General features: G+C 35.8%; 12 non-coding genes across 12 annotated transcripts; all 12 read right to left on the minus strand.

Moving 5' to 3' along the window:
* Window positions 1-1,918: 1,918 nt before the first annotated feature.
* Trnap-ugg (transfer RNA proline (anticodon UGG)) lies at window positions 1,919-1,990 on the minus strand. The gene has a single exon. It is a non-coding gene; the product is annotated as a tRNA-Pro (tRNA).
* Window positions 1,991-7,224: 5,234 nt separating this feature from the next.
* On the minus strand, window positions 7,225-7,296 carry Trnap-ugg (transfer RNA proline (anticodon UGG)). Its single transcript has one exon. It is a non-coding gene; the product is annotated as a tRNA-Pro (tRNA).
* Window positions 7,297-7,623: 327 nt separating this feature from the next.
* Window positions 7,624-7,695, minus strand: Trnap-ugg (transfer RNA proline (anticodon UGG)). The gene has a single exon. It is a non-coding gene; the product is annotated as a tRNA-Pro (tRNA).
* A 1,133-nt stretch (window positions 7,696-8,828) lies between these two features.
* Window positions 8,829-8,900, minus strand: Trnap-ugg (transfer RNA proline (anticodon UGG)). The gene has a single exon. It is a non-coding gene; the product is annotated as a tRNA-Pro (tRNA).
* Window positions 8,901-13,043: 4,143 nt separating this feature from the next.
* Trnap-ugg (transfer RNA proline (anticodon UGG)) lies at window positions 13,044-13,115 on the minus strand. Its single transcript has one exon. It is a non-coding gene; the product is annotated as a tRNA-Pro (tRNA).
* A 731-nt stretch (window positions 13,116-13,846) lies between these two features.
* Trnap-ugg (transfer RNA proline (anticodon UGG)) lies at window positions 13,847-13,918 on the minus strand. Its single transcript has one exon. It is a non-coding gene; the product is annotated as a tRNA-Pro (tRNA).
* A 330-nt stretch (window positions 13,919-14,248) lies between these two features.
* Trnap-agg (transfer RNA proline (anticodon AGG)) lies at window positions 14,249-14,320 on the minus strand. The gene has a single exon. It is a non-coding gene; the product is annotated as a tRNA-Pro (tRNA).
* A 329-nt stretch (window positions 14,321-14,649) lies between these two features.
* Trnap-ugg (transfer RNA proline (anticodon UGG)) lies at window positions 14,650-14,721 on the minus strand. The gene has a single exon. It is a non-coding gene; the product is annotated as a tRNA-Pro (tRNA).
* Window positions 14,722-15,049: 328 nt separating this feature from the next.
* Trnap-ugg (transfer RNA proline (anticodon UGG)) lies at window positions 15,050-15,121 on the minus strand. Its single transcript has one exon. It is a non-coding gene; the product is annotated as a tRNA-Pro (tRNA).
* Window positions 15,122-15,450: 329 nt separating this feature from the next.
* On the minus strand, window positions 15,451-15,522 carry Trnap-ugg (transfer RNA proline (anticodon UGG)). Its single transcript has one exon. It is a non-coding gene; the product is annotated as a tRNA-Pro (tRNA).
* Window positions 15,523-15,851: 329 nt separating this feature from the next.
* Trnap-agg (transfer RNA proline (anticodon AGG)) lies at window positions 15,852-15,923 on the minus strand. The gene has a single exon. It is a non-coding gene; the product is annotated as a tRNA-Pro (tRNA).
* A 9,157-nt stretch (window positions 15,924-25,080) lies between these two features.
* Trnap-ugg (transfer RNA proline (anticodon UGG)) lies at window positions 25,081-25,152 on the minus strand. The gene has a single exon. It is a non-coding gene; the product is annotated as a tRNA-Pro (tRNA).
* Between the last annotated feature and the right edge of the window lie 2,417 nt (window positions 25,153-27,569).

Below are 27,569 nucleotides of genomic sequence, written 5' to 3' on the forward strand. Positions count from 1 at the left end.
TTTGCCTTGTTGAACTAAAAATTCCTCAGATAGAGCATGCATAGGAGTATGAATGTCTGAAACCAGTCCCTATGTATTCTGAAATAGGTTTAACAGCCATAGCGTTTACTTACTAGTAATTGTGTGGAATATACCCTAGGCAATCCCATTATTTATGCCATTCAACTTTACCCTGAAGTCGTTCTATTCTCTCAACTCTGTTTAGTTTTCATGTGTGATGGAATATTCGTATCTGGTTCCGTTAACATTTTTGATCATATCATCAGAAAACTCCATAGAAAACCGTTATTCATTAATAAAACAAAACCACTGGGCTTGTCCGGGATTTGAACCCGGGACCTCTCGCACCCAAAGCGAGAATCATACCCCTAGACAAACAAGACTTTTTCTTACTTCTAACTTTGCCTTGTTGAACTGGAAATCCCTCAGAGAGGGCATGCATAGAAGTACGAATGTCTGAAACCAGTCCCAATGTATTCTGAAATAGGTTTAAATGCCATAGTATTTATTTACCAGCATTTGTATGTAATACATCCTGAGCACATCTCATTATTTAGGCTGTCCGATTTCACTTTGAAATGGTTTTATTCTTTCAACACCTTTCAGCTTTCATGTTCGATGGAATATCCGTATCTGCCTCTGATAACACTTTTTCATCAAATCATCAGAAATATCATAGAAATTCGTTACTAATTAATAAAACATAACCATTGAGCTTTTCCGGGATTTGAACCCGAGACCTCTCGCACCCAAAGCGAGAATCATACCCTTAGACCAACAAGCCTCTTTTTTTACTTCTAACTTTGCCTTGTTGAACTAAAAATCCCTCAGATAGAGCATGCATAGTAGTATGAATGTCTGAAACCAGTCCCTATGTATTCTGAAATAGGTTTAACAGCCATAGCGTTTATTCACTAGCAGTTGTATGTATTATACTTTGAGCACATCTCATTATTTAGGCTATCCGACTTTACCCTCAAGTGGTTCTATTCTTTCAACACCTTTTAGTTTTCATGTTCGATGGAATATTCGTATCTGCCTCTGATAACACTTTTTCATCATATCATCAGTAATATCATAGAAAACCGTTACTAATTAATAAAACATAACCATTGGGCTTGTCCAGGATTCAAACCCGGGACCTCTCGCACCCAAAGCGAGAATCACACCCCTAGACCAACAAGCCTCTTTTTTTACTTCTAACTTTGCCTTGTTGAACTAAAAATCCCTCAGATAGAGCATGCATAGTAGTATGAATGTCTGAAACCAGTCCCTATGTATTCTGAAATAGGTTTAACAGCCATAGAATTTATTTACTAGCAATTCTATGTAATATATCCTGAGTACATCCCATTATTTAGGCTATCCGACTTTACCCTCAAGTGGTTTTATTCTTTCAACACCTTTTAGTTTTCATGTTCGATGGAATATTCGTATCTGCCTCTGATAACACTTTTTCATCATATCATCAGAAATATCATAGAAAACCGTTACTAATTAATAAAACATAACCATTGGGCTTGTCCAGGATTTAAACCCGGGACCTCTCGCACCCAAAGCGAGAATCACACCCCTAGACCAACAAGCCTCTTTTTTTACTTCTAACTTTGCCTTGTTGAACTGAAACTCCCTCAGATAGGGCATGCATAGAAGTATGAATGTCTGAAACCAGTCCCTATGTATTCTGAAACAGGTTAAACAGCCAGAGCATTTATTTACTAGCAATTGTATGTAATATATCCTGAGTACATCCCATTATTTAGGCTATCCGACTTTACTCTCAAGTGGTTTTATTCTTTCAACACCTTTTAGTTTTCATGTTCGATCGAATACTCGTGTCTGCCTCCGATAACACTTTTTCATCATACCATCAGAATTATCATAGAAAACCGTTACTAATTAATAAAACATAACCATTGGGCTTGTCAGGGACTTGAACCCGGGACCTCTCGCACCCAAAGCGAGAATCATACCCCTAGACCAACAAGCCTTTATCTGGCTTTTAACTTTGCTTTGTTGAACCAAAACCCCACAGAAAGGGCATGCATAGAAGTACGAATGTCTGAAACCAGTCCCTATGTATTCTGTTATGTTTCTGCACAGAAGCAATCAAATTGTTATGTTTCTGCACAGAAGCAATCAAATAGAGTATTAAATTAGAGAAATGTGGTTTATTGCACTCTCCAGAGACAACTGATTTGATAACAGAAAACCCAAGTATTTATATGTTTGGTCATAGAAAAGCTTCGTAAAAGGCTACAAGCATTATTAATAGCTATAAAGAGACAGTACTATATAATATTAGCTTGTATAAAGCTTTAGCTAATAAGCATAATGTTTGTTGGCAAAGTACCAATAATACTTGGCACTTGCATGACACCTCCTCACTAAGCTAAAGGTTCTTTCTTGTTCTCTTAGACCTTCGGGGTTTGTCTCTGCTATACTCATCTCCATCAGGTAGACGAGGGTTGCGTGGTCTTCTTCTAGACGGAGGTTGCTCTGTTACAGTTGTAGGGGCTGGTAGTTCCAGTTTTGTCTCCTCTGTTATATCAGGTTTATCTCCAGGGTCTTGATCTTCTTCTGTTGAGTATCTTGGTCTGAGTTGTTCAACATGTCTTCTCCAAGTAGGTCCCTTTGGTACCACATTGACATTGAGACTACGAGTTCCATATATCTTAGTAACAATGGCTGGAACCCATCTAGGTTGTCTGTTGCGTCTAGGTCCATGATACAAGGCATAGCATGGTGCTCCAAGATTGTAGCTGTGTATCTTGCTAACTGTCTTTTCTGCAGATCGGTTGACTTCTCTGGATTGATGAAACTGTGCTATGTGTGCGGGTGATGGCAATAGGGTGTCAATCTTGCATCTCATCTGTCTTCCATTCAGCAGCTGACTGGGAGAGTATCCTGTAGGAAGTGGTGTCCTTCTATAGTGCATCAGGAACTGTTGTAGTGCAGATTTAGGTGGGAGTGACGATTTCTTCATGGCTTGTTTGAAGGATTGTACTAGTCTTTCAGCTGCGCCATTTGTAGCTGGATGGTAGGGTGCTCCAGTGAGGTGAACAATGCTTCTCTCTTGACACCACTGCTGAAACTCTCCTGAGGTGAAGCTGGTAGCATTGTCAGTGACTATGGCGTGAGGGTATCCAAAGTGTGCGAATATCTCCTCTAAGATGTCTGTGGTAGCTCTGGTAGAAGTAGATGAAGTCCTGTGTATGCATGGATACTTTGAGTAGGCATCTATCATCACTAGCCATTGGCTGCCCATGAAGTTCACTGCATGATCTAAGTGAAGACGACTCCATGGCTTCTCAGGTAGCATCCAGGGATGTATAGGATACTTCTGTGGAAGCTTCTGGTGTTCCGCACAGGCAGTGCACTGTCGGCTTGTCTCCTCTATATCAGAGTCAATGCGAGGCCAATAGACAGCAGTTCGAGCTAGCTTCTTCATTCTTTCCATTCCAAAGTGTCCAAGGTGAAGGATCTTTAATACTTCCTGTTGTAACTTGACAGGAATGACTACTCTGTTGCCATATAGAAGACAACCTTCAGTGATAGAAAGTGAATCTGAGATCTTGTGGAAGAGTGACAGCTGAGTCTCCTTCATCTCTTTGTTACCAGGCCATCCTTCTGCTGTGTAGCGCATTACTGTGGCTAGTGTTGGGTCTTTCTTTGTCTCCTTTGCTAGAACATTGTAGTCTGTAGAGTTGAGCTGTTGTCCAATAGTGTGAATAGTGCATACTGTATCAACATCATCCTCATCTTCTCTTGCATCAAACTCTTTATCAGGTCCAACTGGCAGTCTTGAGAGGACATCTGCATTTTGATGATGCTGGGTAGATCTGTATTCTATGGTGTAGTCATACTGATTTAGTACCAGTGCCCATCTTGCTAGTCTGTTGGCTGCTAGAGCTGGAACTCCTTTGGTAGGTCCTAGAAGTGTGAGAAGAGGTCTGTTGTCAGTTACCAAGATAAACCGTCGACCATACAGGTACTGGTGATACTTCTTTAGAGCAAATATGATTGAGAGAGCTTCTTTTTGTATTTGTCCATATTTCCTCTGTGTGCTGGTCAGTGTTTTTGAAACATTGGCTATTGGTCTCTCACTTCCATCAGGATAACGATGAAATAGTACAGCTCCCAGTCCAGTTTCTGAAGCATCACATGAGATTCCAATGTCAAGATCTGGGTTGAAGCGTGCTAAGACACTATCAGTTGATAGCATCTCTTTCAGTTTGTTGAAGTTCTTTTCTTGTTCAGTGCCCCACTTCCAGGTCTCTCCTTTGCGTGTCAGTTTGTGCAATGGTCCTGTGAGTTGTGACAGATTGGGTATGAACTTGCTGTAGAATTGTGTAGCTCCTAAGAAAGATCTTAGCTGAGTTAAGTCTGTTGGGACTGGCATCTGTTGTACTGCATCTGCCTTCTTTCCTTTAGTGATTCCCTTTGAAGTGAGTTTGTGTCCCAGATACTCTACTGTCGGTTGAGCAAAACAGCACTTGTCTTTTCTACATCTGAGCCCTCTTTCTTCTAATCTTTGAAGAAGTCGACGTAAGTTTTGTAGATGGCTCTCTGCATTGGCTCTACTCACTAGTATATCATCTAGGTATACTGCTACTCCTGGGAGGTCTTGTGTCAGTTGCTCCATGATTTCTTGAAAATACCCTGGTGCTGAGCTTATGCCAAAGGGCAACCTCTTCTGTAGCAGTACTCCTCGGTGTGTTGATAGTGCTAGTCGTCGTTGACTTTCTGGTGCCAACAATATTTGATTGTAGGCATCTGCTAAATCAATCTTTGTGTAGCAATAGCCTCCACCTAGTTTTCTGATTAGATCTTTTGGTAGTGGGATAGGTTTCCTATGTGTTTCTAGCTGATTATTGATAGTCTTGGAGTAGTCTCCACATACTCTGATCTTCCCTGCAGCTTGACCTGTTGTAGATTTGCGTACAGGTACAACTGGTGTTCCATACTGGTTGAATTGAGTTGGTTCCCATATGCCTTTAGCTACACCTGCTTCGTATGCTTGGTTGAGCTCTTCTGTCAAGGCAATAGGAACTGGTCTGGGTCGGCAGAAGACTGGCTTTGTTGAAGGTTTGAAGTTTATCTCTAGTTCAAAGTTCTTGAGACATCCTAGCTCGTCTTTGAATATTTCTGGAAATTCTTTGCACATCTCCTTACACTTGATTTGTAACCTCCCATCTGGCTGGTTCTCTGTGATTGTTGATACAAGGTTCTGTTGTAGCTTGTCATCAATAGAGATGCCTAGTTGCTGTATAGCAGTTCTTCCTAGTAGGTTGAGATCTTGTACAGCACTAATCACAAATGGTAGTCTGACTTCTTTCTGTGCATCCAATTGGGCAGTTAGCTCACATCTGCCAAGCGTCTCTATGAGATGTTCTAAGGCTGATTTGTAGTTAACTGTAGTAGGTTTTAGGTTTGGCTTTCCTAGCTTCTCCCATATTGATTTACAGATGAAGTTGTCACAAGCTCCAGTGTCCAGTTCAAGTGTGAAGTTGTCTCCCTCCAGTTTGATGTTTTCAGCAAGTTTCACCATCTTGGTTGATGTGCATTCTATCATCTTTACTGGTTTTCCTGCTGCAGATGATTTCTTTTTCTTGCATGCTCATTCTATGTGACCTTGTTTAGAACAAAAGTTGCAGGTGGCTGCTTTGAATCTGCAGTCATCCGCTGTATGGTTAGTTCGGTCACATGGTAGCATAGCTTTCCTTCCTTCTGCTTGTCAGGTGTAGAGTTGTTTTTCTGGAGTGGTTTGTATCTTGATTTCTGTTGAGCAACCTTGTTGACTTTAGACGAGTTTCCATAAACTGTCTCTTTGGCAACTTTAGCTGCTTCTTCTGTTTCCTGTGCTACCTGTATAGCTTTGTTGAAGTTGAGTTCATTGTCCTTGACCTTGAAGAGAGATTTGAGAACTGCTTCATTGTTTACAGAGCAGATAAATCTTGTTCTGAGAGCCTCATCTAATGGATCTGTAATGTCTATGAAGGCACATGTAGTTGCATCTTGACGAATTCTGGCAGCTAACTCTTGAATAGTTTCTCCAGGTTTCCTCTGCATGTCACTCCAATACTTGTAACGCTCTCTAACAATGAAGCGCTTAGGGTCATACTGGTCTTTTAGAAATTCCAGTATTTCATCCATGTTGAGGTCGTTGATCTGCTTGGGTGTTGAAAGCTGAGCTGCCATATTACTAAGCTGCTTGTAGAGTGTAGGCTGTTGGTTGGTGAGAAAAGTGCCAGCAATCTTGTCTTGATGAATAGAATTTGCTGCAATGAAGGTGTTGAATCTGTCTATGTAATCTGTTAGTAGCTCTGCTGTTGGGTCAAAACCTGGGAAGGCTGGAACAGCGGTTGCAGCTGTTTCTTGTTTCCGTTGTAGGTTTTGTAGTAGTAGCTCCATCAGTTTCTTATTCTCCTCCATTCTTTCATCTTGCTGACGTCTGTATTCCTCTTGTTGCTGCTTGAACTCCTCATGCTGCTGTTGTCTATGCTCTTCTTGCTGACGTCTGTATTCCTCTTGCTGCTGTCTCTGGTCCTCCTGCTGCTTCTGCATTAGCTTGATCAGGTCTGCTACTTCTGCCATTGTAGTGGTGCAATTTTGAACAGTTACTCTTGTAATAAACTAGAACTCTTTGTATCGATTTTATCAATGATAAAATCTGAACAAAACTCTTTGTAACTGTTCAAAAGAGAAATCCTTGTCGCCAATTAGCTTCTGTTATGTTTCTGCACAGAAGCAATCAAATAGAGTATTAAATTAGAGAAATGTGGTTTATTGCACACTCCAGAGACAACTGATTTGATAACAGAAAACCCAAGTATTTATATGTTTGGTCATAGAAAAGCTTTGTAAAAAGCTACAAGCATTATTAATAGCTACAGTACTATATAATATTAGCTTGTATAAAGCTTTAGCTAATAGGCATAATGTTTGTTGGCAAAGTACCAATAATACTTGGCACTTGCATGACATATTCTGAAATCGGTTTACTAGCCATAGCATTTACTTAGTAGCAATAGTATGTAATACATCCTGAGCATATCTCATAATTTAAGCTATCCGACTTCACCTTGAGGTGGTTTTACTCTTTCAACACCTTTTCGTTCTCATGTTTGATGGAATATTTGTATCTGCCTCTGATAACACTTTTTCATCATATCATCAGAAAACTCATAGAAAACCGTTAGTCATTAATAAAACACAACCATTGGGCTTGTCCGGGATTTGAACCCGGGACCTCTCGCACCCAAAGCGAGAATCATACCCCTAGACCAACAAGCCTTTATCTGACTTTTAACTTTGTTTTGTTGAACCAAAACCCCACAGAGAGGGCATGCATAGAAGTACGAATGTCTGAAACCAGTCTCTATGTATTCTGAAATAGGTTTAACAGATATAGCGCTACTTACTATAAATTGTATGGAATATACCCTGGGCACATCCCATTATTTAGGCTATCCGACTTTACCCTCAAGTGGTTTTGTTCTTTTAACACCTTTCAGCTTTCATGTTCGATGGAATATCCGTATCTGTCTCTGATAACACTTTTTCATCAAATCATCAGAAAACTCATAGAAAACCAATAGTCATTAATAAAACACAACCATTGGGCTTGTCCGGGATTTGAACCCGGGACCTCTCACACCCAAAGCGAGAATCATACCCCTAGACCAACAAGCCTCTTTTTTTACTTCTAACTTTGCCTTGTTGAACTAAAAATCTCTCAGATAGAGCATGCATAGTAGTATGAATGTCTGAAACCAGTCCCTATGTATTCTGAAATAGGTTTAACAGCCATAGCGTTTATTCACTAGCAGTTGTATGTATTATACTTTGAGCACGTCTCATTATTTAGGCTATCCGACTTTACCCTCAAGTGGTTTTATTCTTTCAACACCTTTTAGTTTTCATGTGTGATGGAATATTCGTATCTGCCTCTGATAACACTTTTTCATCATATCATCAGAAATATCATAGAAAATCGTTACTAATTAATAAAACATAACCATTCGGCTTTTCCGGGATCTGAACCCGAGACCTCTCGCACCCAAAGCGAGAATCATACCCCTAGATCAACAAGCCTCTTTTTTACTTCTAACTTTGCCTTGTTGAACTGAAAATCCCTCAATTAGGGCATGCATAGAAGTATGAATGTCTGAAACCAGTCCCTATGTATTCTGAAATAGGTTTAACAGCCATAGAATTTATTTACTAGCAATTGTATGTAATATATCCTGAGTACATCCCATTATTTAGGCTATCCGACTTTACCCTCAAGTGGTTTTATTCTTTCAACACCTTTTAGTTTTCATGTTCGATGGAATATTCATATCTGCCTCTGATAACACTTTTTCATCATATCATCAGAAAACTCATAGAAAACCGTTACTAATTAATAAAACATAACCATTGGGCTTGTCCAGGATTTAAACCCGGGACCTCTCGCACCCAAAGCGAGAATCACACCCCTAGACCAACAAGCCTCTTTTTTTACTTCTAACTTTGCCTTGTTGAACTGAAAATCCCTCAGATAGGGCATGCATAGAAGTATGAATGTCTGAAACCAGTCCCTATGTATTCTGAAACAGGTTTAACAGCCATAGCATTTATTTACTAGCAATTGTATGTAATATATCTGGAGCACATCCCATTATTTAGGCTATACGACTTTACCCTCAAGTGGTTTTATTCTTTCAACACATTTTAGTTTTCATGTTCGATGGAATATTCGTATCTGCCTTTTATAACACTTTTTTATCATACCATCAGAAATATCATAGAAAACCGTTACTAATTAATAAAACATAACCATTGGGCTTGTCAGGGACTTGAACCCGGGACCTCTCGCACCCAAAGCGAGAATCATACCCCTAGACCAACAAGCCTTTTTTTTTACTTCTAACTTTGCCTTGTTGAACTAAAAATCCCTCAGATAGAGCATGCATAGGAGTATGAATGTCTGAAACCAGTCCCCATGTATTCTGAAATAGGTTTAACAGCCATAGCGTTTACTTACTAGTAATCGTGTGGAATATACCCTAGGCAAATCCCATTATTTATGCCATTCAACTTTACCCTGAAGTCGTTCTATTCTCTCAACTTTTTTTAGTTTTCATGTGTGATGGAATATTCGTATCTGCTTCCGTTAACATTTTTGAGCATATCATCAGAAAACTCCATAGAAAACCGTTATTCATTAATAAAACAAAACCACTGGGCTTGTCCGAGATTTGAACACGGGACCTCTCGCACCCAAAGCGAGAATCATACCCCTAGACCAACAAGATTTTTTCTTACTTCTAACTTTGCCTTGTTGAACTGAAAATCCCTCAGAGAGGGCATGCATAGAAGTACGAATGTCTGAAACCAGTCCCAATGTATTCTGAAATAGGTTTAAATGCCATAGCATTTATTTACCAGCATTTGTATGTAATACATCTTGAGCACATCTCATTATTTAGGCTATCCGATTTCACCTTGAAGTGGTTTTATTCTTTCAACACCTTTTCGTTTTCATGTTTGATGGAATATTCGTATCTGCTTCCGTTAACATTTTTGATCATCTCATCAGAAAACCCCATTGAAAACCGTTATTCATTGTTAAAACAAAACCATTGGGCTTGTCCGGGATTTGAACTCGGGATCTCTCGCAATCAAAGCGAGAATCATACCCCTAGACCAACAAGCCCCCATCTGACTTCTAACTTTGCTTTGTTGAACTAAAAATCCCTCAGATAGGGCATGCATAGAAGTATGAATGTCTGAAACCAGTCCCCTTGTATTCTGAAATAGGTTTAGCCATAGAGTTTTTTCCCCCTAGAGTGATAACTACACGAGCGTTTCCGGTGCCAACAAGGAGCGTTTAGGCCACGCCCCTTTTTTGTGCTAGCCAGTCGTAGTGATTGACTAGATCAATAACATCAGCCATGGGAAGGGTTAAACAAGGATCATGAATTTCCAGTTAAGATAGTAATTAATGCTCATATTAACGAAATGATGATTATACTTTATTACTTTAGTATATGCTTATTATTTAAAACAATTCAATACCTCCCAGGGATCGCTAAACATATTATGGAAATGTTTACTTTTTCATATCCATTTCCATCAATGATATACAGCCCCCCACAGCCCCATACAGCAATGATATACAGCCAATGATATACAGCCCCCTGTATATCATTGTTTCCATAAACATAAATATTTCCATAGTTTTAGGGAAATGGATATGGAAGTTTTATTTTAGAAATATGGAAATGTTATTGAAATGGAAATAGTATGGAAATGTTATTGAAATGGAAATAATATGGAAATGTTATTGAAATGGAAATAATATGGATATGTTATGGAAATGGAATTAATATGGAAATGTTATTGAAATGGAAATAATATGGAAATGTTATGGAAATGGAATTAATATGGAAATAATATAGAAATGAATTATGAAAATGTTATGGAAATGGAAATAATATAGAAATGAATTATGAAAATGTTATGGAAATGGAAATAATATAGAAATGATGTAGGGAATTGTTATGGAAATGGAATTAATATGGAAATAAATTATGGAAATTTTATAGAAATGGAAATTATATGGAACCGAATTATGGAAATGGAAATTGTGACATACACGTAATCCCTGATACCTACTTGACTTGCAAAGGCACTGAATAGATAGTGTTAAGTAAGTGAGTTAATGCAGTCAGTTACTCATAGATAAGAAAGATAGTCATACTGGGGTTGTATTACATTAGTGTGACGGGAAGCTAATTGACTGCCATCAACTATGAGCTGTACTAACCGAGTTGCCCGAGTATTGAAAAAGTCTTTGGACAGAAAGTTTATTTTTATATAGCATTTACCATTCTAACTTTTAAACTTCATATCATGAGAAAATATTTTTAAGCAGTTCAAATGAATTAAGAGGAAAAAAAACAACTGTAAAGGTTTGCAAGATTTTTCAAAAAACTACAACTTTTACATTTCATATCATAAAAGAAGTGTTTTGTTGAAATAAATTAGGAAAAAAACTGTAAATGTGTTTAACTGTAAAATAATTAGCAAGTAATGGCTAAATATAATCTGTTTAGCTATGATCACAATGAAAAATTATTTAATAAATAAGGTAATATAAGAGTTTATTTTATATTTATATAATTATAATTTAGTATAATTAAGTACATTATAATTTATTTTTATTTAACATATAACAACATTTGCCACTTTAACTTTTAAACCACATATTATGAGAAGTGTTTTGTGTAATTGAAATAAATGAAGAGAGGAGAGAATATAAAAACAACTGTAAATGTTTTCAAGCTTTTTCAAACAACTACAATTTTTAAATTTCATATCATGAAAGAAGTTTTTTGTTGAAAAAAATTAGGAAGAAAAATGAAACTGCAAATGTGTTTAAATGTAAATGTGAAATAATTAGCAAGTGATGGCTAAATATATAATCTGTTTAGCTATGATTACAATAAAAATTATTTAATAAATAAAGCAATAAAAAAGTCTATTTTATTTTTAAATACTTATAATTTAGTATAATTAGGTATAATTTATTTTTATCTAACATATAACAACATTTGCCACTCTAACTTTCAAACTTTTTGCTTGCTTACATCAAGCAAAGATGTCCTCTAACTAGCGGACATCTTTGGTTCAAGCTAGTCTATGTATTTGATTGATATGTATTGAAATCTAATATTACATGCAAGGGCTGTTTGTGAACTGTGGTGTCAATGAATCACTCTATCACTATACAATGTCAATACTTTCAGTTGATGGCAGTCGATTAGCTTCCCATCACACCAATGTAATACATTCCCAGTATGACTATCTATCTTATGTATGAGTAACCAAAGATATACTGTCTCCCATGTGTGGGGGCTGTATATCATTGGAGTAACTGATTGCATTAACTCGCTTACTTAACACTACCTATTCAGTGCCTTTGCAAGGCATGTAGGTATTGAATTGCTTTAAATAATAAGCATATATTAGTGTAATAAACTATAATCATCATTTCTTTAACATGAGCAATAATTGCTATCTTAACTGTCGAAATTCATGATCATTCACATGGCTGATGTTATCGTTCTGTCAATCACTACAATTGACTAGCACAAAAAAAGGGCGTGGCCTAAACGCTCCTTGCTGGCACCGGAAACGCTCGTGTTGTTGAATGCGCAGTTATCACTCTAGGGGAAGATAACTCTATGGGTTTAGCAGCCATAGCATTTATTTACTAGCAATTCTATGTAATACATACTGAGCACACACTATCATTTAGGCAATCCGACTGTACCCTGAAATGGTTTTATTCTTTCAACACCTTTTAGTTTTCATGTTCGATGGAAGATCCGTATTTGCCTCTGATAACACTTCTTCATCAGATCATCAGAAAACTCATAGAAAACTGTTAGTCATTAACAAAACATAACCGTTGGGCTTGTCCAGGATTTGAACCCAGGACCTTTCGCACCCAAAGCGAGAATCATACGCCTAAACCAACAAGCCTCCTTGTTTTATTCTTTCATACTTTTCGGATCGCTAGAAAAAATCTTGGTGATGCAATCATTTTTTACTGCCGGGCTATTCTACCCGAAAACTTTCCATTATCGAAAGTTGTTTCCAATTTGCTAATTCTATTTTAAATGTTAGCTTTTCAAAAAGCTAGTCTGCCGCCCATGCTGATATTCGTACTTTTAGGCATGCCCTGCTTGACGGTTTTTGGTTTAACATCTGAAACCAGCCTCTGTATCGTCTAGAACAGGTTTAACAGTAATTTCATTTATTTGCTGGCAATTGCATGAAATATATCTTGAGCACATCCTATTATTTAGGCTATCTGACTTTATCCTTATTTACGCTATCCGACTTTACCCTGAAGTGGTTTTATTCTTTCAACACCTTTTAGTTTTCATGTTCGATGGAATATTCGTATCTGCCTCTGATAATACTTTTTCATCATATCATCAGAAACATCATAGAAAACCGTTACTAATTAATAAAACATAACCATTGGGCTAGTCCGGGATTTGAACCCGGGACCTCTCGCACCCAAAGCGAGAATCATACCCATAGACCAACAAGCCTCTTTTTTCACTTCTAACTTTGCCTTGTTGAACTAAAAATCCCTCAGATAGGGCATGCATAGAAGTATGAATGTCTGAAACCAGTCCCTATGTATTCTGAAATAGGTTTAACAGCCATAGCATTTATTTACCAGCAATTGTATGTAATATATCCTGAGTACATCTCATTATATAGGTTATCCGACTTTACCCTCAAGTGGTTTTATTCTTTCAACACCTTTTAGTTTTCTTGTTCGATGGAATATTCGTATTTGCTTCCGTTAACATTTTTGATCATATTATCAGAAAACCCCATAGGAAACCGCTATTTATTATTAAAACAAAACCATTGGGCGTGCCGGTGATTTGAACTCGGGACCTCTCGCACCCCAAGCGAGAATCATACCTCTAGACCAACAAGCCTCTATCTGATTTCTAACTTGGCTTTGTTGAACTAAAAATCCCTCAGAGAGGGCATGCATAGAAGTACAAATGTCTGAAATATGTCCCCTTGTATTCTGAAATAGGTTTAGCAGCCATAGCATTTATTTACTAGCAATTGTATGTAATATATCCTGAGTACATCCCATTATTTAGGCTATCCGACTTTACCCTCAAGTGGTTTTATTCTTTCAACACCTTTTAGTTTTCATGTTCGATGGAATATTCAAATCTGCCTCTGATAACACTTTTTCATCATATCATCAGAAATATCATAGAAAACCGTTGTTAATTAATAAAACATAACCATTGGGCTTGTCCGGGATTTGAACCCGGGATCTCTCGCACCCAAAGCGAGAATCATACCCTTAGACCAACAAGCCTCTTGTTTTACTTCTAACTTTGCCTTGTTGAAATGGAAATCCCTCAGAGAGGGCATGCATAGAAGTATGAATGTCTGAAACCAGTCCCTATGTATTCTGAAATAGGTTTAACAGCCATAGCATTTATTTACTAGCAATTGTATGTAATATATCCTGAGTACATCCCATTATTTAGGCTATCCGACTTTACCCTCAAGTGGTTTTATTCTTTCAACACCTTTTAGTTTTCATGTTCGATGGAATATTCGTATCTGCCTCTGAGAACACTTTTTCATCATACCATCAGAAATATCATAGAAAACCGTTACTAATTAATAAAATATAACCATTGGGCTTATCAGGGATTTGAACCCGGGATCTCTCGCACCCTAAGCGAGAATCATACCCCTAGACCAACAAGCCTTTATCTGGCTTTTAACTTTGCTTTGTTGAACTAAAATTCCCTCAGATAAGGCATGCATAGAAGTACGAATGTCTGAATCCAGTCCCTATGCATTCTGAAATAGGTTTAACAGCCATAGCGTTTACTTACTAGTAATTGTATGGAATATACCCTGGGCACATCCCATTATTTAGGCTGTCCAACTTTACCCTGAAGTCGTTCTATTCTCTCAACCTTTTTTAGTTTTCATGTGTGATGGAATATTCGTATCTGCTTCCGTTAACATTTTTGATCATATCATCAGAAAACCCCATTGAAAACCGTTATTCATTGTTAAAACAAAACCATTGGGCTTGTCCGGGATTTAAACTCGGGACCTCTCGCACCCAAAGCGAGAATCATACCCCTAGACCAACAAGCCTCTTTTTTATTTCTAAGTTTGCCTATTGAACTGAAGATCCCTCAGTCAGGGCATGCATAGAAGTATGAATGTCTGAAACCAGTCCCTATGTATTCTGAAATAGGTTTAACAGCCATAGCATGTAGTTACTAGCGATTGTATGTAATACATCCTGAGCACATACCACTATTTAGGATATCCGACTTTAGCCTCAAGATGTTTTATTCTTTCAACACCTTTTAGTTTTCATGTTCGATGGAATATTCGTATCCGCTTCTGATAACACTTTTTCATCATATCATCAGAAAACTCATAGAAAACCGTTAGTCATTAATAAAACGCAACCATTGGGCTTGTCCGGGATTTGAACCCGGGACCTCTCGCACCCAAAGCGAGAATCATACCCCTAGACCATCAAGCCTCTTTCTTACTTCTAACTTTGCCTTGTTGAACTAAGTTTCCCTCAGAGAGGGCATGCATAGAAGTATGAATGTCTGAAACCAGTCTCTATGTATTCTGAAATAGGTTTAACAGCCATAGAGTTTACTTACTATAATTTGTATGTAATACATCCTGAGCACATCTCATTATTTAAGCTATCCGACTTCACCTTGACGTGGTCTTATTCTTTCAACACCTTTTCGTTTTCATAATTGATGGAATATTCGTATCTGCCTCTGATAACACTTTTTCATCATATCATCAGAAAACTCATAGAAAACCGTTATTCATTATTAAAACAAAACCATTGGGCTTGTCCGGGATTTGAACCCGGGACCTCTCACACCCAAAGCAAGAATCATACCCCTAGACCAACAAGCCTGTTTTTTACTTCTAACTTTGCTTTGTTGAACTGAATATCCCTCAGATAGGGCATGCATAGAAGTATGAATGTCTGAAACCAGTCCCTATGTATCCTGAAATAGGTTTAACAGCCATAGCATTTATTTACCAGCAATTGTATGTAATACATCCTGAGCACATCTCATTATTTACGCTATCCGACTTCACCTTGATGTGGTCTTATTCTTTTAACACCTTTTCGTTTTCATAATTGATGGAATATTCGTATCTGCCTCTGATAACACTTTTTCATCATATCATCAGAAAACTCATAGAAAACCATTAGTCATCAATAAAACACAACCATTGGGCTTGTCAGGGAATTGAACCCGGGACCTCTCGCACCCTAAGCGAGAATCATACCTCTAGACCAACAAGCCTCTTTCTTACTTCTAACTTTGCCTTGTTGAACTAAATTTCCCTCAGATAGGGGATGCATAGAAGTATGAATATCTGAAACCAGTCCCTATGTGTTCTGAAATAGGTTTAACAGCCATAGCGTTTACTTACTAGTAATTGTATGGAATATACCCTTGGGCACATCCCATTATTTAGGCTATCCAACTTTACCCTGAAGTAGTTCTATCCTCTCAACCCCTTTTAGTTTTCATGTGTGATGGAATATTCGTATCTGCTTCTGTTAACATTTTTGATCATATTATCAGAAAATCCCATAGAAAACCGTTATTCATTAATTTTGATATACCATTTTAAAATGTTCACTTTGCCCGATTATTTTAAAATGTTTATCCTGTGAAATTATTTTTTATGAAATGTGTGCAACAAGTTATTATTATATATTGTGATGAAAAAGCAACATTACAAATCAGGTACATTTATAGAACCATTTAAAACTGTTTCAACAGTTTTCAACAGTGCTTTACTAATCATTTACCCAAGTCTTGCAAGTACAAAAGAATTTTGCTAATAAAAACTAGTCTTAGTGGTGACTTCGAATATATTGAAATAATAAATCAAATATCAGTCTGTGGCAAATTAGATCAATTGAACCGAAATGAATTTTACAGTCAAACAAATTCCTAAATGTGCATTGCAATGATTTTCAGCGCCCTAAAATTTACTTTTGACAAAAAATTGCATACAAAAACCTTCAAACCAGTCACAGCAAAAAGTATTAAACCATAAACCAAAACCATTCCATATCGCGAGAAAGATTATGGCTCAATCCTGCCATTTTTGTTACTCTGTGCTGTGGTGTAATAATATTTTATCTTCTTTGCAATAAAAACAGCATATGTAAAAGACAATTATCTCATTGAAACCATCTTTAATGCTTCATTCACCCATACACCCATCATTTATAAACTATCAGGTGACCGGAATCTCTGAGTGTCTGTGATGTCATGAGTACTAGCAGGCTAAACAGTGACAGGAATGAACAGGTCTACAGCGTGTGACTCATGCTAGTATTATGTATTCCTATACAAACATTTGACAGTGTGAATGAGAACAGTTAGTGTCTATAATCTGTTTCTAGTCAGCTGCCACTTCAATGTTAAACTTTGATTCATGAACAGTTGCATAAATCTCGTTGGTGTCTGTGATTATTGGAACTAAGACCTTTAAACTGAAACATGCTGCTTACCAATGTTTCTGTGCAGTAACTTTACTATTTCTATACATTGCGGAGGTTTACTAAAAGTTTGTTTCTTATGTGACTATAAGATTATGAGTGGTAACAGTTCAAGTGGCCCAACCAAAGCTATACGTCTGCTTATGACAGAATGAATAAAAACTCAAGTCACTTAGACGCCTGCATTTACTCAGTTAAGCGTACAAACTAACAGAGAATCAAAACTGGTGGCAAAGCTTTCCAGTGCATACCTTCACAACTTTGACGTTTTTATAAACACAAACTCTCAGACGTAACTATATGATGTTACACACAAGCTGGCAGTTTCACACACAAAAGTTTAGGAAAATAATTGTAACGCAATATTTTTAAAACAACCACAAGAATGTAATATAGTTAATTTTGTAAAAATGGAAATAATTACATTCTTGTACATGTATATCATTTTTTTATTCAGGGAGAATCCCAGTCAGGTTCACGATTAATCCCAAGGAGTGAAATTGTTAGTTAGTTTCAAGTGAGTATTTTTTATTTCCTAAACTATACATGTAGTTGTGAACATCATCACACCGGTAAAGTTGTGAAAATGGCTGGGCACACCTTGAATATTTAGAGTTGAACAATTAAGAGCCATTATTATTCATCTGCTATCAATAATATATCAACTGTTAAAATACGCAAATAAATATAATATTTTGTGAAGATAATATCTACAAGTGTTCTATCTAAACATCATATCGATATGTTTGTTGACTTTACAACATGTATGAACTAGATAGATTAAAGGAAAGTTACTCCAAGGTGTTTGATTGGTCGATTTTATTTACTATGGCAGCTTGGCAGCATTAGCAGTGTTGACAACTTTGGCAACATAGGCAGCATTGGCAGCATTGGCCCAATTGAGAGATTCAATGCCTTGCGGTATGAAGTTTTGATGAACTTTATTTTATAAAATTGACTCATTCATTTTAATAAACTGTTAGATTTCTGTATGCTGTGAGTCAACATGGACAACACCTGACTTGAATTATGTACATGATATAGCTATTCAACTATTTTCTGTAATACTTGTATATCAGGAGATTATCCTTGCTAAAATGTTGACATACAGCATACCATGCATCATTACTTGATAGCAGTTAATGGCTCGATCATTAACAGATTTACCAACAATTAATATCATGTGATGTCCAAAACCTTAGTGGATATAAAAACTGGTGGAATGTTAATGATGAGTATCAGAAGAAATTTCGAAATAGATAAGCATCAAGCATTAGCCGGTAAGTTGATGGAAGTTTATATAACTATTGAAGTTTGTTTAAATGCAAAGGGCTGAGTTGCCATTACAACCTTTGCATTAGTTAAGAACAAGAAAATAATACTGTGCAATGCACGTAACTGATTGGTTTGTAGACAGCCAATCAACTTTTTGTATTCAACACCTACTACAACATGGAGTCAAGTATCATTATACGTATCAGTTGTGTAGATTAAAGTGAACAATTGAACTGCGTCACACATTTGTTTAGACTGAGCAAAACAAGCCATGAATGTTATAATTCTTCCTCTCAGTAGATCTTAGTCTAAAGTATGCTATGAACCTCTTATTTAGATAAATGTTGTCAATCAGCTATTACACTTTACAACAGTATAAACCTATAAAACACAGAAACGAAATATACTAGTGTGCTGGCAGTGCTGTGCACGGTGAACGATTATCATGTGTAATCAGTATGTGTATAGTTATTCCAAGATTTTAGAAGGTGGTCCTAAAGTGCAGCTGGTATGATGCTAGGCTGCAAAGCTGAATACTCGAGTTCAATTCCTGTGAGAGACAGTCTTTTTCTAACGCCTTTGGTTTAGCTTTGTACAGACAGACGCACACGGTTTTCACTATAGTAAATATCATTTAAAACTTTCTATGGTCAACTTTCTACTAGTACATTTAGGTAATCACATACTGATCCAACTCTTCTACTGCTAGTGACTCTATTCAGCTTGCTGACAAAAATATTAAAATATAGATATTATGTTTAAAAGTTCTCTAGTATTTCTGTTAATTAGTAGAGTAACAACAATTAAAATGCATGTGCATTTAAACAATATTTGGTTTTTGAATTTTAACATTTCTGCTTAACATGAGACAAAATTTTATGAAAACCAACCAAATAATTCATACAATATCTTTTCTTCCCAAGGCTTCAGAATTTAGGTAAATGCTAGTAAACTTGCTCAAAAATTGCAATTTAGCGAATGAGCAACTATGAAACATAATTTATTTTGCCATAAAATTCTATAACACATTGTTTTTGAAACAACCACAAAATTATTATATAGTTATTTTTTAAAACTGGAGTTATTTAAAACCTTGTGTATTAACTTTTTTTTTGTTTAAGGGAAACCCCAGTTAACCTTATGAACAATCCCAGAAGATAAAATTGTTAGTTGGTTTTATGTGAGTATTTATATTTCCTAACCTATAGTTGTAAACATCATCACAATAGTAAAGTTATAAAAATAGCTGAGGCAAACCTTGAATATGTGAAATCGAACAAATAAGAACCATTATTATTTATCTGATATGAATAATATATTAACTGTTGAGATATGCAAATAAATATAATATTTTGTGGAGATGATATGTACAGGTTTTAGATTTAATCAACATGGGCACGCAGTATGTGGATGTGCTGCCTGAGAGTGATGTCAAGATTGCCGCCTGTAAGAGTTGAGTCATGCAATAATTGTACAATATTTATACAAGTTTTCTCCTTAATATACCAAATATTTATAAATTAAATTTAGACATTCATTTAATTCATTCATAGTCTTATAATGTTAGTGCCCATTACTCACTATTCTGAGCTGAATCCTTCAATACTTATCTCAATTTTTGAACAGTTTACCAGCAAGTACTCGTGAAACATTTTTATGGAGATAAAACTCTGTTGTTGCAAGCTAAACCTATTTATTGGTTCCAGCAATTTAAGCTTAAACATAAACAAAACATATAGTCTAAACTTCTTCCATAAAATATTTGTGAAGTTAAATAGAACTTTGCTCAAACAGTTAAACACAATGGCTCATATAAACTTGTTGGAAAGGCTGTCAAATGAAGAATGCACTTGTATAGAACATTATATCAGCTCTTTCACATCTACACCTACTTAAAATATTCTATCAAGACCCTGAATGAGGCTTTTGCTAAAATCACTTGATAGTGAGTGAACTTTTAACAATTCACACTTATTATCAGAATTTTCAAAATTCCAGTTTGTATTAAATTTTCATTTTGATAATGAAAATACAAACAATAATAATAGTTTAAATAATTTCATGGCCAAAATGTTCAACTTTGAAGTTTCAGTCTCTAAATAAGCTAAATACAATACTGAATTTTATGAATATTCCATATTTAATAGTGAATTGTATTTTTTGCATTGAGACATCAATATTTCATGCACCTTTAACAGCATAAGTGAATTAACTGTAAACTGCTCAGGGAAGCAATAGCATCGACAGTTTAGCAAATCATAATTGATCAGGTTAAATATTTTCTTCACGGCTGTATTCTTTCTAAAACTGTAAATCTTAGGTTTCTATTTAGTTCGACTTAAGCATATATATGACATTATAAAACTTATGACAGTTTTTACTTTCCTTATAGCTACCCAGCATGAAATAGAATAGATGGGTTTCTGTTCTCTGTTTTCAGGTCTGTTGTGGACGTACGTGTAGATAACTGATGGGCATCTCAACTACCTGATCAGAACATTATTGTACTACAAACAGGGCGGTCAGTTCTTACTAGATTAGAAGTTCAATGCAAAAGGATAAGATGTCCAATTCACAATTAAAACAAAGAAAATAGCAAAGCAGTACGAATTCTCAAGAGACTTACAGTAAGTGCAAATAAAACTCAAGTTAATGAAATTGTTTTATTGACTTGAGCTAATCCTATGCAAGTACAAGAAAGTGTGACATTCTATTTATAAAAAATTGTAATTTTTACTAAAATTGGAAGATCATTTAAATTATATTCCTGATGTCTCAATAATAAAACATTTTTTACAATATTTGTCTAAGATGTAAACACGTTTACATTACACTTTGCCAAGAGGTTATGAGGCCAAGTAATATTTTCTCAATAATCTTTCACAGGATCAGATTAGCTGTTCCACTTCAGTCGCTGTACCAGCCATCAGTTTCTTTATTGAACCAATTTATAATATTTTTGCTATTAGGGGAGTCAGTAGGTATGTAAACATGTATTATGCCAAAGCTCTTTGAATGCTATTCAATGTAAATACACTAAGGGGAGTTTCTCAGTTTTATGCAATAATCACTGGTTGACTGGAAGTTCCACCACTGATAGCAACTGAATTTACAAGCAACAGCAAAGCTATCAATTGAAGTTGCTATATTGAATGAGGTGTAAAGTATGTATGTAATAAGACTCGCTCACGTATGTGATACCGTCACATTATTCATATCAATTGTATGCATTATTACACACAAGGGTAAAATGGAGATTAGCATTATTAGTTCATATTTGTGCTCAAACTTTTTAGCAAAATTAAAAATCAACATAGGGATGACAATTAGTTTTAATAATTGAAACAATATATACAATTCAAAATGAATTAAGTTAGGTCCTATGTTATATTTAAAATTTAAAATGGTTTTCGCTAATAAAATGTTTTCGAAAATTTACCTATTTCACCTTTTTTTGCCTGTATTTATTTAAGCTGCCAGATGAGTAAAACCTGCCAAAAACAGAGTTAGCACTTTCTGCAAAAAGTAAATACAATAGTTTTCTTCATGCATACGAATAGGTAGTCAAATGTAGTGCCTTCTTGACAGTCTTTGTGGTTACCTACATTCCGTTATCATCTGCTTACAAGCATTTGACAAATGTTATAGGATTTTCAAATGTAAGTGTGAGTTATTGAGTTTCATTATTGAATTCAGCTTTCAATAATGAAAAGAAATATTTTGTTATTTAAAACTTAATAGTCACAAGCCAACAGAGGCTAAGATTACACTTCTGCAGTTTTTGAAGATTATGACTACCTTCATTAAGCAATTGTTACGAATAATATAGAGACTGCCTAGGTAACTTGATAAACTGAGGAAAAATCCCGAACAACTGCCATATATTTTGTCAGTTGCGAGTTATTATATGTGATCGTTAAATACTTGCAAAAGTGACTTCTACGATGACTATAATAAAAATGATCAAGAGTGAATACTATACTTTATATTTAACTAAAGCTAATATATGGCCTTGAATGTTTATTCACTTGTATCTGATGACACCAGACTCGCATAAGGAATTGAACAAAAGTTATGTTCATGCTATATTCACAACACTAGCATTGTAATGCAATCGTAACAGGCAGCTAAAATAAGTACAAAAATAAATAGATACCAATAAATAAGCAAAACATAATGCCAATATTTTGGTTATCAGAATATTGTAGAGTTGACAGATCAAACCATATTTAGATATGGTTTGATCTGTTAATATCTTTTAATATTGCTTCAACAAAGTAAAGCATATTTAGATATGGTCTGAATCAGTTGTACAGCTTCAAACCCTTCCATTAACTAGTAGACAAATACATGTAAGTGTTGACCTTCTTATAAAATATAAATATAATCTACATGTAGTATTAATCAGAAGATTGTAAATAAAGTGAGTCAACAATAAAACCTTGAACTAGTCACACCTTAAAATCTGGTGGAATTAGATTAGAACTAGGATATTATCATTCACTATATCCTTTCTGAGACATAAATGTTTGACAAAATAAATGACATAAACATCTTGTCATAAACATCATAAGTATAACTCTTGTTTCATGGCACAAGTGCTTCAGTATAGGCATCGAACCATAAACACATAAACACATGAACCTGGTTATTGATATATAGGTGGGGGCAGTCCAAGAGCAGTAAAAAGCTTCTTTACTAGAAGAAGCAAATCTAGTTACCATAGCAACAGCTTTATTATATAACTGACCTATATTCTAATTACTGGTAAGTAACTCAAGATTCAAGTAGGTAAATTACCTAATAATGTTTAATGGTATCATTATTATTGGTAATGATGCGAGTAGGAACCAATGACCAGTAACAAACGTTGTGAAACTGAAGACTGATTGACTTGTATTAAACCAATGAGTTTATTATTCCTAATAATAACATCTATTGTGAGTTTAATTCCATTAGTTTTTAATATACTACTGGGAGTTTAATTCGATCAGCTTTCATCGTTCCAGACAATAAATTGCAGTAATCTGTAAAATGAAGGTTCTATTAGAGATACAGCAGTTAGATTTAACTACAGAATACAGATCATAGTTCCTTTGTAGACAAAAAGTTGTTTATATGAAGTGGTGAAACATTATTTATTCGACTTTATATTATGTAGTAAGCAAAATTCGTTATTTATACCGAGACATGACTTTTACTATACTATATTAAATTAATGAGTTTTTGTGTGAACTTTAAAGTGAAAAACCAAAGAAGCAAGATTTTGGCTAGATCAGCGTTTAAATGAGTCAAAAAATTAGATTTTTGCCTATCCCTTCTTTTGATTAGGATGTAAACTAAACTCAAGGTGGTAGTATTTGGTTTTAATCATTTTTTAATGATTAGTTTTTACCAAGTTAATCAAGTTATCAAGCATGTTTAGATCTGAATGTCAACGCAGACTTTGACTATCAACTGATTTCCTCGACTACCTTACTCTTCTACATCTAACTCTACAGAGTTAAAATTCTATTTTCAATGTTAGCTTTTCAAAAGCTAGTCTGCCACCCATACTGGTATTCGTACTTTAAGCATGCCCTGTTTGACAACTTTTAGTTTAACATCTGAAACCCGTCTCTGTGTCATCTAGAACAAGTTTAACATCCACCTCATTTATTTATAGAAGCTGTACATTTATGTAATACATCCTGAACACATCCGATTATTTAGGCTATCTGACTTTACCCTGAAGTGGTTTTATTCTTTCAACAGCTTTTAGTTTTCATGTTTGATGGAATATTCATATCTGTTCCCGTTAACATTTTTGATCATATCATCAGAAAACTCCACAGAAAACCGTTATTTATTAATAAAACAAAACCATTGGGCTTGTCCGGGATTTGAACTTGGGACCTCTTGCACCCAAAGTGAGAAACATACCCCTAGACCAACAAACCTCTTTCTGACTTCTAACTTGCTTTCTTAAACTAAAAATCCCTCAGAGAGGGCATGCATAGAAGTACGAATGTCTGAAACCAGTCCCCATGTATTCTGAAATAGGTTTAACAGCCATAGCATTTATTTACTAGCAATTGTATGTAATACATCCTGAGCACATACCATTATTTTGGCTATCCGACTGTACCCTGAAGTGGTTTTATTCTTTCAACACCTTTTAGTTTTCATGTTCGATGGAATATTCGTATCTGCCTCTGATAATACTTTTTGATCATATCAGCAGAAAACTCATAGAAAACCGTTAGTCATTAATAAAACAAAACCATTGGGCTTGTCCGGGATTTAAAACTGGGACCTCTCACACCCAAAGCGAGAATCATACCCCTAGACCAACAAGCCTCTTTCTTACCTCTAACTTTGCCTTGTTGAACTAAAAATCTCTCAGATAGGGCATGCATAGAAGTACGAATGCCTGAAACCAGTCCTTATGTATTTTGAAATAGGTTTAACAGCCATAGCATTTATTTACTAGCAATTGTATGTAATACATCCTGAGCACAGACCATTATTTAGGCTATCTGACTTTACCCTGAAGCGGTTTTATTCTTTCAACACCTTTTAGTTTTCATGTTCGATGGAAGATCCGTATCTGCCTCTGATAACACTTTTTCATCGTATCATCAGAAAACTCATAGAAAACTGTTAGTCATTAATAAAATATAACCATTGGGCTTGTCTGGGATTTGAACCCAGGACCTCTCGCACCCACAACGAGAATCATACCCCTAGACCAACAAGCCTCCTTTTTTCATTCTCTCATACTTTTCGGATCGCTAGAAAAAAATTTTGGTGATGCAAACATTTTTTACTGCTGGGCTATTCCACCCGAAAACTTTCCATTACCGAAAGTTGTTTCCAATTTGCTTAAATTCTATTTTCAATGTTAGCTTTTCAAAAAGCTAGTCTGCCGTCGAGACTGATATTCGTAGTTTTAGGCATGCCCGGTTTGACAATTTTTGGTTTAACACCTGAAACCAGTCTCTGTGTCGTCTAAAACAGGTTTAACAGTCATCTCATTTATTAACTAGAAGCTGTACATTTATGTAAGATATCTTGAGCACATCCCATTATTTAGGCTATCTGACTTTATCCTTATTTAGGCTATGTGACGTTATCCTGAAGTGGTTTTATTCTTTCAACACTTGTTAGTTTTCATGTTTGATAGATTATTTGTATCTGCCTCCGTTAACATTTTTGATCATATTTTCAGCAAACTCACAGAAAACTGTTAGTCATTACCAAAACATAACCGTTGGGCTTGTCCGGGATTTGAACCCGGGACCTCCCACACCCTAAGCGAGAATCATACCCCTAGACCAACGAGCCTCTTTGTTTCATTCTTTCATACTTTTCGGATCGCTAGAAAAAATTTTGGTGATGCAAAGATTTTTTACTGCCGGGCTATTCCACCTGAAAACTTTCCATTGTCGAAAGTTGTTGCCAATTTGCTTAATTTCTATTTTCAATGTTAGCTTTTAAAAATGCTAGTTTTCTGCCCATACTGATATTCGTACTTTTAAGCATGCCACGTTTGACAGTTTTTAGTTTAACATCTGAAGCCAGTTTCTGTGTCGTCTAGAACAGGTTTAACAGTCATCTCATTTATTAACTAGAAGCTGTACATTTATGTAATACATCCTGAGCAGATCCCATTATTTAAGCTATCTGACTTTATTCTTATTTAGGCTATCTGACTTTATCCTGAAGTGGTTTTATTGTTTCAAAGCCTTTTAGTTTACATGTTTGATGGAATATTCGTATCTGCTTCCGTTAACATTTTTGATCATATCATCAGAAAACTCCAAAGAAAACTGTTAGGCATTAATAAAAGAAAACCATTAGGTTTATCTGGGATTTGAACCTGGGACCTCTCGCACCCAAAGCGAGAATCATACCCCTAGACCAACAAGCCTCTTTTTTTTCTAACTTTGCCTTGTTGAACTAAAAGTGCCTCAGATAGGGCATGCATAGAAGTACGAATGTCTAAAACCAGTCCCTATGTATTCTGAAATAGGTTTAACAGCCATAGCATTTATTTACTAGTAATTGTATGTAATACATCCTGAGCACAGACCATTATTTAGGCTGTCTGACTTTACCTTGAAGTGGTTCGATTCTTTCCACACTTTTTAGTTTTCATGTTCAATGGAATATTCGTATCTGCCTCCGTTAACATTTTTTGATCATATCATCAGAAAACTCATAGAAAACCGTTAGTCATTAATAAAACACAACCATTGGGCTTGTCCGGGATTTGAACCCAGGACCTCTCGCACTTTAAGCGAAAATCATACTCCTAGACCAACGAGCATCCTTGTTTCATTCTTTCATACTTTTCGGGTCGCTAGAACAAAACTTTGGTGATGCAAAGAGTTTTTACTGCCAGTCTATTCTACCCGAAAACTTTCCATTATCGAAAGTTGTTTCCAATTTGCTTAAATTCTATTTTCAATGTTAGCTTTTCAAAGTGCTAGTCTGCCGCCGATACTGATATTCGTACTTTTAGGCATGCTCAGTTTGACAGTTTTTGGTTTAACATCTGAAACCAGTCTCCGTGTCATCTAGAACAGGTTTAATAGCCATCTCATTTATTTACTATAAGCTGTACATTTATGTAATACATCCTGAGCACATCCCATTATTTAGGCTATCTGACTTTATCCTTATTTAGGCTATCTGACTTTATCCTGAAGTGGTTTCATTCTTTCAACACCTTTTAATTTTCATGTTTGATGGAATATTCGTATCTGTTCCCGTTAACATTTTTGATCATATTTTTAGCAAACTCATAGAAAACTGTTAGCCATTAATAAAGCAAAACCACTGGGCTTGTCTGGGATTTGAACCCGGGATCTCTCACACCCAAAGCGAGAATCATACCCCTAGACCAACAAGCCTCTTTCTTACTTCTAACTTTGCCTTGTTGAACTAAAAATCTCTCAGATAGGGCATGCATAGATGTACGAATGTCTGAAACCAGTCCCTATGTATTCTGAAATAGGTTTAACAGCCATCTCATTTATTTACTAGCAATTGTATGTAATACATCCTGAGTACATACCATTATTTAAGCTATCTGACTTTACCCTGAAGTGGTTTTATTCTTTCAACACTTTTTAGTTTTCTGGTTCGATGGAATATTCGTATCTGCCTCTGA

The sequence above is a fragment of the Watersipora subatra genome, chromosome 1 (genome assembly GCF_963576615.1).
Source record: "Watersipora subatra chromosome 1, tzWatSuba1.1, whole genome shotgun sequence".
NCBI classification, from domain to species: domain Eukaryota; kingdom Metazoa; phylum Bryozoa; class Gymnolaemata; order Cheilostomatida; family Watersiporidae; genus Watersipora; species Watersipora subatra.